Raw genomic sequence first — 13,277 nt, 5'->3', positions numbered from 1 at the left:
AGGGACGTGAGGACGTTCCACTACATCAACCGCGTTTCTTAACGCTTCTATTGTGCGATCTACAAGGGTACGTAGATCGGAAATCTCCTCTCATAGATGAACATCACCATGATAGGTATTGCGTGTGCGTAGGAAATTTTTTGTTTCCCATGCGACGTTCCCCAATAGTTCCACCCTTGAAGGTATAGTTAGCGAGCATGGTGAAAATCTCAATCTCACGTATCCTCCTCTTGTTAGTCACAATATCTTTCATGTACTTAGCATACATAGACATTTTGAGCATATTTATCAAACGCATCTGCAGAAAGACAGGTCTGATCATTTCAACGAATCGCTCAAAATCCTCATCATCCTTTTTCTTGGATGGTTTGGGAGGAAAGGGCATAGGTTTCTGAACCCATGGTTCCCTTTCTTTACCATGCTTCCTAGCACCGAAGTCATTCTTATCATATCTCTTAGTCTTAGGCTGTGGGTTACCAAGATCAGGTTCAATCTCCACATCCTTATCATTGCTAGGTTGATCATCTTCATGAACATCACTATTGATATTATCATTAGGCTCATGTTCATCACCAGATTGTGTTTCAGCATCAGAAACAGAGGCAACGTTTGGACTCTCAGGTGTAGCAGCAACAGGGTTGCTAGCGTGCAAGTTCCTATCATCTTTCTTCTTCTTTCTAGGATGACTAGGTGCATCAGTGCTAACTCCTTGAGAATCTTGTTCAATTATCTTCGGATGACCCTCATGATACAAAGGTTCCTGGGTCATTCTACCGCCTCTAGTGACGACTCTGATAGAATTGTCATTCAACTCATTGAGCAAGTCATTTTGAGCTTTAAGTACTTGTTCTACCTGAGTAGTAACCATAGAGGCATGTTTACTCAGAAGCTTAAGATCATTGACGTTTCTGTCTACACAAGCACTTAAATGACTAAGCATACGAGCATTCTTTTCCAATTGTCTGCTAACATAATCATTGAAACTCTGTTGTTTGACAACGAAGTTATCAAATTCATCCATTCATAGGCTAGCAGGTTTATCAAAAGGAATATCACTCTCATCAAACCTACACAGAGAATTTACTTCTACTACCTGTATTGGGTTATCGAGACCATGGATCTCTTCGATAGGTGGTAGATTTTTGACATCTTCAGATTTAATGCCTTTCTCTCGCATAGATTTCTTAGCTCCTTGCATATCTCCAGGACTGAGGAATAGAATACCTCTTTTCTTCGGAGTTGGCTTAGGAGGTGGTTCGGGAATAGTCCAAGCATTCTCATTGCACAAGATGTTATTCAACAGAATCTCAGCTTGTTCTACAGTTCGTTCCCTAAAAACACTACCGGCACAACTATCTAAGTGGTCTTTGGAAGCATCGGTAAGTCCATTATAGAAGATGTCAAGTATTTCATTCTTCTCAAGAGGTGATCAGGAAAATCATTTAGTAGCTGGATAAGCCTCCCCCAAGCATGTGGGAGACTCTCTTCTTAAGCTTGAGCAAAGTTGTATATTTCCTGCAAGGCAGCTTGCTTCTTATGGGCAGGGAAATATTTTTCAGAGAAGTAGTAGACCATATCCTCGGGGCTACGCACACAACCAGGAGCAAGAGAAGTGAACCAAGTCTTAGCATCATCCTTTAGTGAGAAAGGAAACAACTTGAGCATGTAGTAGTGGCAGATCTTTTCCTCACTAGTGAATAGGGTGGCTATATCGTGCAATTTGGTAAGATGGGCTACAACCATTTCAGACTCATAACCGTGAAAGGGATCAGATTCGACCAAAGTGATTAACTCAGGGTCGACAGAGAATTCATAATCCTTATCGGTCACAAAGATAGGCGAAGTGGCAAACTTCGGGTCGTATTTCATCCTAGCGTTCAGAGATTTTTCTTTCCACTTGCGCAGAAGTTTCTCAACATCATAGCTATCTTTACACGCAACAAAATCCTCAGCTATCTTTCCCTCCATAACATAGCGCGTATCAGGCATAACAGGCATAGTAGCAGGTTCTACTTCAATAGTATCAACAGTTTCAGAAGTATCATCACATCTAGCAGCAACTCTAGCAATATGTGCATCAAGGAATGCACCAAGTGGCAAAGCAGTATGAAGCATAACATCATCAGGCATAGTATCAAGCATATCATCATCAGGCCTAGTATCAAGCATAGCATCATCATAAGCATCATGGGCAGCAGAAGTAGCATCATCAAGCACAGACGACATATCAAGATTTCTAGCAGGAGGCGAAGTCGCAAACTTACTCAAAACTGAAGGTGAATCAAGTGCAAAGCTAGATGGCAGTTCCTTACCTCTCCTTGTAGTGGAAGGCAAGATTTTAGTTCTTGGATCTTTCAGATTTCTCATAGTGATTAGCAGACGTAAATCCCAAGTGACTCAGAGAATATAGATGTGCTTCCCCGGCAACGGCGCCATGATGCTATAAAAATATAGTGGTCAATTCTAACGCGTTTATTGGAGATGCTATAAGAATGTGTGTTATTTCCTCACGGGTTGCAACGCACTCGCGACCAGATGCTCTCCGTCTAAGTCCAAGAAATTGGACTTTTACTTCTCAATTTGGTAATTTGGCCCCTGAGAGGCTGCCAGGTGGGGCTGAAGCCACTGGTCATTGAGACAATACTGGGACAAATCATCCAACCCCTTATAAAGTGGGGCAAATCATCCAATCCCCGTCCAAGCCAACGCCCCTCCTAGAGCCCCCCGCGAAGCCCAAGCCCACCTTCAAGCGGAAGCGGCAGAGGCGGCTACCGAGGAAGCGTTCCAACTACCGCAAGGTGGTGTAGGATCGACCGGGGGGAGTTCGCCGTCGGGGACGACGTGTACATCAAGCGACGGGAGGCCAAGCATGAGGGGAGGGTGATGGACAGGCCGAAGCGACCTGTCGGTAAGAAGATAAAAGGAGCTTCTCGACAGCGATTGCTTCTGCTTACTCATGCTCTTGGAGACATTGAGGTGATTGTTTTTTTTCTTCTGTCTATGTTTTGTTCCTCAAAATCTTCCATGTTTATAGAAATCTGAAAGGTCAAAGTTGTGAAACTCTATTTATAGAAATCTGGATCATCATTGTGGTTGTGGCATAGTGAATAATCTTGTCCTTGCTCTATATAAATCAGAAGATCATGTATTATGTTGACGTCAGAAGATCCTACAATGCTGCTAATGATGAGAACAGTGATACCGATGAAGATTCAGAATATTGAAATGCCCGTTTGTTTGTTTGTTTGTTTGTAGAATTCATGAAAAGGGAGGATATATGGCTTGCAAAAGACTGGAATCTGAAAAGTACCCTAGTAGCTACTACTGGAATCTCCATTAATGTCTAGTTCCAAAAAAACTTTTCTCGACAGACCATGAATGTTGGGTGTCGTCAAAAGACTGACTGACTGCTCTTGGTAATTAATATGGCTACTCTTCCCAACTCATTGCCTTGCAGTGGTAAGTAGTACTCCCTCCGTATAGAAATACTTGTCCTAAAAATGGATGTATCTAGATTTATTTTAGTTAAAGATACCTCCATTCTATACCTTTTTAGAACAAGTATTTTTTAAAAATAGTTAAAGTATTTCACATGAAAATGGGATGTGTCTGACTCGTGGCATTAGTTAAAGATACATCCATTCTACTTCCTCCGTTTTAAAATATAAGATCTTTTAGAAATTACACTAGAAGACTACATATGAAACAAAATGAGTGAATCTACATTCTAAAATATGTCTATATTACATCCGTATGTAATTCATAGTGCAATATGTAAAAGTCTCATATTTAGAAACGGAGGGAGTATATACGTAACTGTGTCCGGTCGCGTGTACGTAACGTAATCCCCTCCCACGCGACCGGACCGCACTTTATATCTGCCATTAGATCTGGAAGAAAGAAAGACCCATTGCCATTGCTAGTGCTACTCCTCTCTCCATCGGAAGAAGGAACCTCATCTTTCCTAGCAGCAGCTGCTCCGGCGGTCGGCGGAGTGTCTGCAGCTGCTTCCACCAAACCAAACCCGCTAGCTAGCAGCTGCGCTTTTCTGCTGCTGCTTCAATTCCACCACTGCTCCCGCGAGGCTCGGCGGCCGGCCGGCGGAGTGTCTGCAGAGAGAGTGCAGATCGATGGAGGTGGCTGTCGGCTCGGCGGCCTCGCTCCTGGGCAAGGTGTGGACGACGCTGTCGGACACCCTGGTGGCGGCGTACGTGGACAGCCTCCAGCTCGGCCAAAACTCGGAGGAGATCAGGGACAAGCTGCTGCACACGCAGGGCCTGCTGCACAACGCCCAGGCTCAGGGGAGCCACAACCCTGGCCTGCAGGGGTTGCTGGAGAAGCTGAGCAGGGACGCCGACCAAGCAGAGGACCTGCTGGATGAGGTCCACTACTTCCAGATCCATGACAGGCTCCACGGCACCAACTACGCCACCACCCAAGATCTCGACGGCCATCAAGCTCTCCATGCTGGTAGTGCTCTTCGCCACACCCTAGGCAGCTGGTTCCCGTGTTTTACTTGCTCCTCCTCTACACCCAAGAGCAAGAAGGATGGTGGTGCTGCTGCTATTGCCGGCGTCGGTGGTAACAGTGGTGCTGCTGCTGTTGCCGGCGTTGGTGGTGATTTTGCTGCTGCTGCTGTTGCCGGCGTCACCAACTCCAACTCTGCTACTGCTGATGACAATGTTGATACGCTGCTGCATTTCGACAGAGTGTCCATGTCCAGAGAAATCAAGTCCGTGTTACAGGGCATGCAGTCCCACTGTGATTCCGTCTCCAATTTGCTCGGCACCATCCCAAGCAGCAGCACGACATTAATCCTACGTCGGCCTCAGACTGCTTCCATGATTATACAAGACACATTGTATGGCAGGACAGACATTTTTGAGGAAACTATCAACCGTATCACCACTGTTGCCGGTGCCACAAACACTCAGACTGTTTCTGTTCTTCCTATAGTTGGTCCTGGGGGTATTGGAAAGACAACTTTCACCACTCACCTGTACAACGATTCAAGGACTCAAGACCACTTCCAAGTCAGGGTCTGGGTATGTGTATCCACCGATTTCGATGTGCTGAAGCTCACCAGAGAGATCCTTGGCTGCATACCCGCAACTGATGAAGAAGGAAGCAGCGGCGTTCCAAATGGGACAACCAATCTAGACCAGCTTCAGAGATCCATTGCACACCGTCTCAAGTCCAAGAGGTTTCTCATTGTCTTGGATGATATATGGAAATGTGACGGTGAGGATCAGTGGAAGACCCTCCTAGCTCCCTTCACAAAGGGGGAAGCCAAAGGAAGCATGCTACTCGTCACTACTCGATTCCCAAAGGTAGCAGACATGGTGAAAACACTTGATCCACTAGAGCTGCGAGGTTTGGAGTCTAATGACTTCATCACATTCTTTGAAGCATGTATATTTGGTGAAGACAACAAGCCTGAAAAATATGAAGATGAGTTAGCCGGTATAGCACGAAAAATTGCAAACAAGCTAAAGGGTTCCCCATTGGCAGCCAGAACAGTTGGTAGGCTATTGTACAAGAACCTTTCTCACAAACATTGGAATGGAGTTCTTGAAAAGCATCAGTGGCTAAAGCAGCAAAATAATGATGACATCATGCAATCTTTAAAGATTAGCTACGATTGCCTCCCTTTTGATCTGAAGAAATGCTTTTCCTATTTTGGCCTTTTCCCTGAAGATTATCCGTTTACTTATTCGGAAATAAATCATTTCTGGGTTGCAGTAGGCATCATAGACATTAATCACCTAGCCAATAGAAATTACTTGGAAGAACTAGTGGACAATGGTTTTCTCATGAAGAAGGAATCCAATTATCAGGGAGGTCGATACTACTATGTAATGCATGATTTGATGCATGAGCTATCTAAGAGTGTTTCTGCACAAGAATGCCTCAATATAAGTGACTTAGATTTCAGAGCTGATGCCATCCCACAATCTGTTCGGCACTTATCTATCAACATAGAAGACAGATATGATGCAAATTTCGAGCAAGAAATGTGTAAACTAAGGAAGAGGATAGACATTGCTAATCTGCGGACTTTGATGATTTTTAGAGAATATGAAGAAGAAAGAATCACCAAGCTTTTGAAAGATACCTTCAAGGAAATAAATAGTCTGCGTGTCCTATTTATAAGGATGAAGTCTGCACAAGATTTTCCATATAGGTTTTCAAAACTTATCCACCTCCAGTACCTCAAAATTAGTCCACCTTACAGAAGCCATGAAATGAGGTTACCTAGTACACTATCAAGATTTTATCACTTGAAATTCTTGGACCTAGGTCGTTGGCTTAGTAGTTTTCATTTGCCTGAAGACTTTAGCCACCTTGAGAATTTACATGATTTCCATGCTAGAAGTGAATTCCACTCCAATATTCGCAATGTCGGAAAGATGAAGCATCTGCAGGAGCTGAAAGAATTCCATGTGAGGAAGGAGAGCATGGGATTTGAACTGACAGAACTTGGGGCATTGACAGAGCTTGAAGGAGGACTGGTTATACGTGGTCTTGAACACGTGGTAACCAAGGAGGAAGCTACTGCAGCCAAATTGATGTTGAAAAGGAATCTGGAGGAGTTGGAATTACTTTGGGGCAGAACTACAGATTCTGATATTCTTGATGCTCTTCGACCACACCCGAATCTTAGAGCACTTACAATTGCAAATCATGGTGGTACAGTTGGTCCTAGATGGTTGTGTCTTGGAGACATCTGGTTAACAAGTTTGGAGACTCTCACTCTAGAAGGCGTATCTTGGAGCACCCTCCCACCTTTTGCGAAGCTACCAAATCTCAAGGGACTCAAATTGAAGAAAATTTCTGGAATGCTTCAGTTTGGGCCTTGCTGTGGTGGCGCTCCAGGCAAATGTTTTATGCGCTTGAAGGAAGTTGAGTTTTATGAGATGCCAGAACTTGCTGAATGGGTTGTGGAACCTAATTGTTGTTCCTTTCCAAGTCTTGAAGATATCAGATGCGTCGATTGTCCGAATCTCCGTGTGATGCCCTTGTCGGAGGTATGTTGCACCAATTTGCGCAGACTTGAAGTTTCTGGGTGCCCCAAGATGTCTCTGCCTTCCATGCCTCACACCTCCACACTGACATATTTGGTTGTTAAAAGAGATACTCCAAGGAGAAGAAACTTTCTGCGAGCTGATTTGGGAACGTTGTTTTATTATGATGGAAAGAAATTGGCTGTTAGAGGAGGGTATGGTGGTGCTTTGGCCTCCCACAATCTGGATAAAGTAGAAGATATGACTGTCGGAAGATGCGACGGTTTGTTCCCTGAAGAGCTGGATGGCAGTAGTGTCTTCCGTTCAGTTAAGAGTCTCGAATTAGATGTATCTCATCTTACCAGCAGGAAATCATCATCTTCAAAAGTATTGAACTGTTTCCCAGCTGTTTCTGTGTTGGAGATAGTTGGAGAGGGAAACCATGACTATGAGAAATATGTAATGCAGCTCCCATCATCCAGCTCATTGCAGAAACTTAGCTTCCGGGGCTGCAACGGCCTGGTTCTTGTGCCTGCGGAGAAGGAGAATGGAGGAGGAATTGAGGAGGACAATTCATTGCTCCAGTCATTAACAATATCCAGATGTGGCAAACTGTTGTGTCTGTGGCCCTCCATGGGCATGGGCATGGGAGAATCAGCAGAGACCATTATTTACCCTTTCCCTGCTTCCCTGAGAAAACTTTACGTTCAGGAAGAGACAAGCATCAAGTCAATGGCTGTGCTCTCAAACCTCACGTCCCTCACCAGTCTAAGCCTAAGCTACTGCCGTAATTTAACAGTGGACGGATTCAATCCTCTCATGGCAGTCAACCTCATACAACTGCACGTGCAGTGCGGGAAAACCTTAGCAGCAGATCTGCTCTCACAGGTGGCCTCTCACTCTCACTCTCAGAGGGCCGAATTATTGCCTGCTGAAAGTTACATCTCTAGATTGGAGGTACTCAGCGTGGATGACATCTCTGGATTGCTTGTTGCTCCTATTTGCAACCTCCTCGCCCCGGCCCTCCACACACTTGAATTCCGGTCTGATAAGAGGACGGAAGGCTTCACGGAAGAGCAAGACAAAGCGCTGCAGCTCCTCACCTCCCTCCACAAACTAACTTTTTCCTGCTGCTGGGGTCTTCGGTCCCTTCCTCAAGGGTTACATTGCCTTTCTTCTCTCAAGGAGTTAGTCTCTTTGTTTGTCCAAAAATCCAATCGTTGCCCAAGGAGGGCCTCCCGGTTTCGCTGAGAAAACTAGTGATAAGTCGTCGCAGTCGCAGCGCCGAGATATACGAGCAAATTGAAAAAATCAAAAGAACCAACCCAGATTTATCCATCTCGGAACACTAACTAGACCCAAGGTAACACTTGTCGCCTCTCTATTTTTATTGGTTTTTCTTTTTTCTGATGAAGCGGGGTTTATTTGCCATTGAGAATGGCTTTCCAATTTGTGTGGTTCTTGAATCTATTTAGCCTGATGCTGAATTATTCCTGTAGGACCAGAGCAATGAGAATTATGCCGGGGCAGAGTACTGAAAGTGTTTTCCCCAGCTACAATCTTGCACGGTCATTTTGCATGCATACAGTTTTAGGTTTCGTTGGCACTCACACTCACAGGTAATGAATGATGGAGTGTTTCAAGTTACCATACCATAGAGTGCTTTCTTCATATTCTGACCAAAGTTCATTTATTTTATTTTATTGTATTGTATTCTGCAGACTCAGTAGTGAATTTCACAGCTGATTTAGCAGTACATACATAGCTCTTGTATGTATCCAAACAAACAAACAAACAAACAGAAGTGAAACCATTGTCTGTGTCGATACGCTGAAAGGTCAGTACGTAATGTAATGCTCAAAAGTGCCGTGCACTGGAAGTCTGAAACATTGCAATCTCTGAATTACTCACATCTGTCTGTCGCCACCACCAGTTTGCAGAATATCGACTGGCATCACAGAGCAGAGCAGAGCAGAATATCAGCATCTGTGTGGATGATGCAACGGCAATGCAGTATGCATTTTTTCGCATTCCAAGAAAGAAGGGACATCCAAACTGTGCCAAGGTGCGAGGTGTTTAGTGGGATTCAGCTTCAGCCTCGCACCACTTGACAAGGAATTTTTTGTGCATTCGTCTCTGTAAATTGAATTGGTAGGGTAGAATTGTGTTTTTCGTGAGTACAACAAAGAGTAAATTCGTTCCTTTTTGGAACAAGATAGACAATATTTTTTCCCCCGGTGTTCCGATCATGATTTTGTTCCGAGCTTATTACCTCATGTCGGTAGGTGCTACATGTCACTGCTGTGCTGACCTCGCTGTTTCACTACAGGATTCTGAACCCCTCAACCCTGTATTCTTGTTGTAGGGGCTTGAGCTTGACGTCGATCAAGGGATACATACATACATACATACATGGGATTTGGGAGGATTTACATACAGTGTTGGAATCAAAGGATGAAACAATCCGGGGATTTTTCATGCACTTTAAAACATGGAAACTCTTATTCTGTCCAATTCCCCCGGAGTTTGAAACCTGAGATAACTTTGCTGCTATTTGGACCTAGTATCTGGCAACACCCCTGGAGTATTTTGTTTGGATGCGTAACTTAATTGGTGGTGGCACCAATCCAATATTTTTTTTTCCTTTGTTGAGTTCGTCCTTTGCTGCTTCTGCATCATCGTGATGCGGTGCGCACAGCCAATCCTGGATACAAATCGTTGTTTATGGTTAAACCTTGCATTGTGGATTGCTCATGGCACGCCACGCCTCTGTTGTTTGAGATGCGATGCGAATTGGATTTTCCACCATTCCGGTGTGTGCTAATCTATATTTACAGCTCAGGTTTTGCTCTACTAATTAACTATTCTAATTTTGCTTTTTTTTTCTTCTATATATATTCAAAATGGTCTATGCATTTTAAAAAAAAATGTTAAACTGTTACATAACATGGTTCAAATAAAAATACATTTTTTCCTGATGTGAGTTTTAAATAAGTGTTCTCATATTTTGCAAAATGTTCATTATATCTGCAAAAATAGTGTTTACATTTTTTCTCTTTAAATGTTCAAGTACACTTTCAAAATGTTTATTTATTGTTAAAAAATATTCATGCATTATGAAATAAGTTTCACCTTATCATGTAGTATTTAAAAATATATTTGCACATTATCGAATAATGTTCACTTAATAAAATGTTTCTAGCTATTAAAAAATATATTTTTAGCAAAATTTAGAAATATTATTGTTTATTGTTTATCTAAAATAAATGATGCGAACTCTGGCCCTGTGCATCGTTTGATGCACAGGCCCAACTGATTAATTTATCCTACGATGCATTAGGCCCAGCGGGTTCTTATATGACGGACTATGCATCAGTTATTATATACCACAATCGCTGTGCAGCTCACGAGGCCATTAGCCAACATTCACGTGCTTCGGTTATTCTCCGCAGACGGGAGCAACTAGTTAGCAAGCGCTTCCTTGCGAGCCTTCCAGCGATCGCTCCTGCGCGCCGTCACTTGACGCGTTTTCAGCCACCGTCATGTGTCGCGCTCTGAGTGTTTTCTTCGTATTTTATTATTTTTTATTTTTTCGCATGTGTTTTTGTCTTTTTTGTGGTTTTTTTTTATTTTTTTGGTGTTATGGTTTCTCACCGGTCTTCCGTAACTTTTGGACGAAAAGAAAATCATTTTTTTTTTGCGAAAAACGCGTTTTCTACGCGAAAAAACTCGTTTTCTGTTTTTTTGCGAGAGACACGGTTTTGCTTCAGTAAGAGGCACAATTTTTGTGTTCGCGAAAGGCACGCCTGTGCCTTTCGGAAATGAAAAAAAACGAGTTTTCTGTTTTTTTACGAGAGGTTCAGTTTTGCTTCCGCGAAAGGCACGGTTTTGCCTTCGCGAGAGGCACGCCCGTGCCTCTCCCGAAAGGAAAAAAACGTGTTTTATGTTTTTTCAAGAGACACGGTTTTGCTTCCGCGAAAGGCACGGTTTTGCCTTTGCGAGAGGCACGCCCGTGCCTCTCCCGAAAAGGGTAAAACGCGTTTTCTGCTCTCTTTTTTCTCGCGAGAGGCACGACATGTGCCTCTCGGAAAGGAAAAAAAAACACGTTTTCTGTTTTTTCTATCGCGCGAGGCATGGTTTTTTCGTCCGGTTTTTTTCTTCCGGTTTTTTCATGAAAAAAAAGTTCGTCAAAACCTATCAACATGAGATTTAGTTTTGGAGATCTCGACGCGAGAAAGCCAACGATGAAAATGGTTCGAGATTCGAACGCACGGTTTAGGAGATAAAACGTTTTAAAAATGCAGATCTATCAAGGAGAAACCAGCAATGAGCAAAGGGCTAGAGCATCTTCATACCTTTGAAGATCGCTAAGTGGAAGCGTTACTAGAACGCGATTGATGGAGTCGTACTCGCAGCGATTCAGATCGCGGAAGATTTCGATCTAAGGGCCGAACGACGGTGCCTCCGCGTTCAACACACGTGCAGCCGAGTGATGTCTCCTACGCCTTTATCCATTAAGGAGAGAGGAGAGGTTGAGGGAGAGCTCCGACAACACGACGGCGTGGTGACGGTGGAGTTGCGTGGTACTCCGGTAGGGTTTCGCCAAGCTCTATGGAGGACGAGGATGAGGAGAGGTAGGGCTGCGCCTTGGAGGTGGAAGAACTTGTGTCTAGCAGCCCCAACCCCTTGGGTTTATATAGGAGAAGAGGGAGGAGGGTGCACCACCTCTAGGGTTTTCACCCTAGGTGGTGCGGGAGCCCTAGATGGGGAGAGGGGTGGCGCCCTAGGGTGGGCTTGGCTCCCAAGGCAGCACCTCCACATCCTAGGGTTGGCCCCCTTAGCCCTTGTGCGCCTTGGGCCTTAGGTGGGTGGCGCACCAGCCCACCTAGGGGCTGGTTCCCATCCACATTTTGGCCCATGTAGCCCTTAGGAGCGGGTGGCCCTTCCTAGTGGACCCCCAAAACCCTTCCGATGGTCCCGATACATTACCGGTGATTCCCGAAACAATTCCGGCGATCAAATCTCCACTTCCTATATATGAATCTTTACCTCCCGACCATTCCAGAACACCTAGTGACGTCCGAGATCTCATCTGAGACTCCGAACAACCTTCGGTAACCATATATACTATTTCTGTAACAACCCTAGCGTCATCGAACCTTAAGTGTGTAGACCCTACGGGTTCGGGAACCATGCATGCACACATGACCAAGACACCTCTTCGATCAATAACCAACAACGGGGTCTGGATATCCATGTTGGCTCCCACATGTTCCACGATGATCTCATCGGATGAACCACGATGTCGGGGATTCAATCAATCTCGTATGCAATTCCCTTTCTCTACCGGTATGGCACTTGCTCGAGATTCGATCGTCGGTATCCCTATACCTTGTTCAATCTCGTTACCGACAAGTCTCTTTACTCGTTCCGTAACACATCATCCCGTGGCTAACTCCTTAGTCACATTGAGCTCAGTATGCTGATGCATTACCGAGTGGGCCCAGAGATACCTCTCCGTCACACGAAGTGACAAATCCGAGTCTCGATTCGTACAACCCAACAGACTCTTTCGGAGATACCTGTAGTGCACCTTTATAATCACCCAGTTACGTGTGACGTTTGATACATCCAAAGCACTCCAACGGTATCCGGGAGTTGCACAATCTCATGTTCTAAGGAAATGATACTTGACATTAGAAAAGCTTTAACAGACGAACAATACGATCTAGTGCTATGCTTAGGATTGGATCTCGTCCATCATATCATTCTCCTAATGATGTGATCCCGTTATCAATGACATTCAATGTCCATTGATCAACGAGCTAGCCAGGTAGAGGCTTACTAGGGACATATTGTGATCTATATATTCATACATGTATTACGGTTTCCGATTAATACAATTATAACATGAATAATAGACAATTATCATGAACTAGTTAATATAACAATAACCACTTTATTACTGCCTCTAGGGCCTATTTCCAACACCAACACCATCTCCTCTCTTCGTACAATAAGCATAAAAAGCGTACAAGACCTTATGAAAGCCCTCTTTCACTACAAGGTGAAATACGGGAAGGCATGAAAAGCGAAGCAATTTACATTCAAGATGTTGTATGATGATTGGGAGCAAGCATACAACCGACTACCTAGGTTGTTGGGAGCTATTGCCTCCACTAACCCGTGCATGGTTCATGTGATCGAGTCGTACGGGAAGAAAACAAGAATTCACTACTTTAAAGTATTAGTTATGTTGATTTTTTAAGTGCA

The 13,277-nt window shown here is 44.1% G+C and overlaps 1 pseudogene; it reads left to right on the top strand.

Annotated features, from left to right (window-relative positions):
• The first annotated feature begins 3,893 nt into the window (after positions 1-3,893).
• Positions 3,894-9,272, top strand: LOC123451136 (annotated as a pseudogene).
• The last annotated feature ends 4,005 nt before the right edge of the window (positions 9,273-13,277 follow it).

This window comes from Hordeum vulgare, chromosome 1H (assembly GCF_904849725.1).
Source record: "Hordeum vulgare subsp. vulgare chromosome 1H, MorexV3_pseudomolecules_assembly, whole genome shotgun sequence".
In the NCBI taxonomy this organism is placed as follows: Eukaryota; Viridiplantae; Streptophyta; class Magnoliopsida; order Poales; family Poaceae; genus Hordeum; species Hordeum vulgare.
The sequence above is the reverse complement of the archived record's forward strand: the minus strand, read 5'-3'. Positions and strand labels throughout refer to the sequence as shown.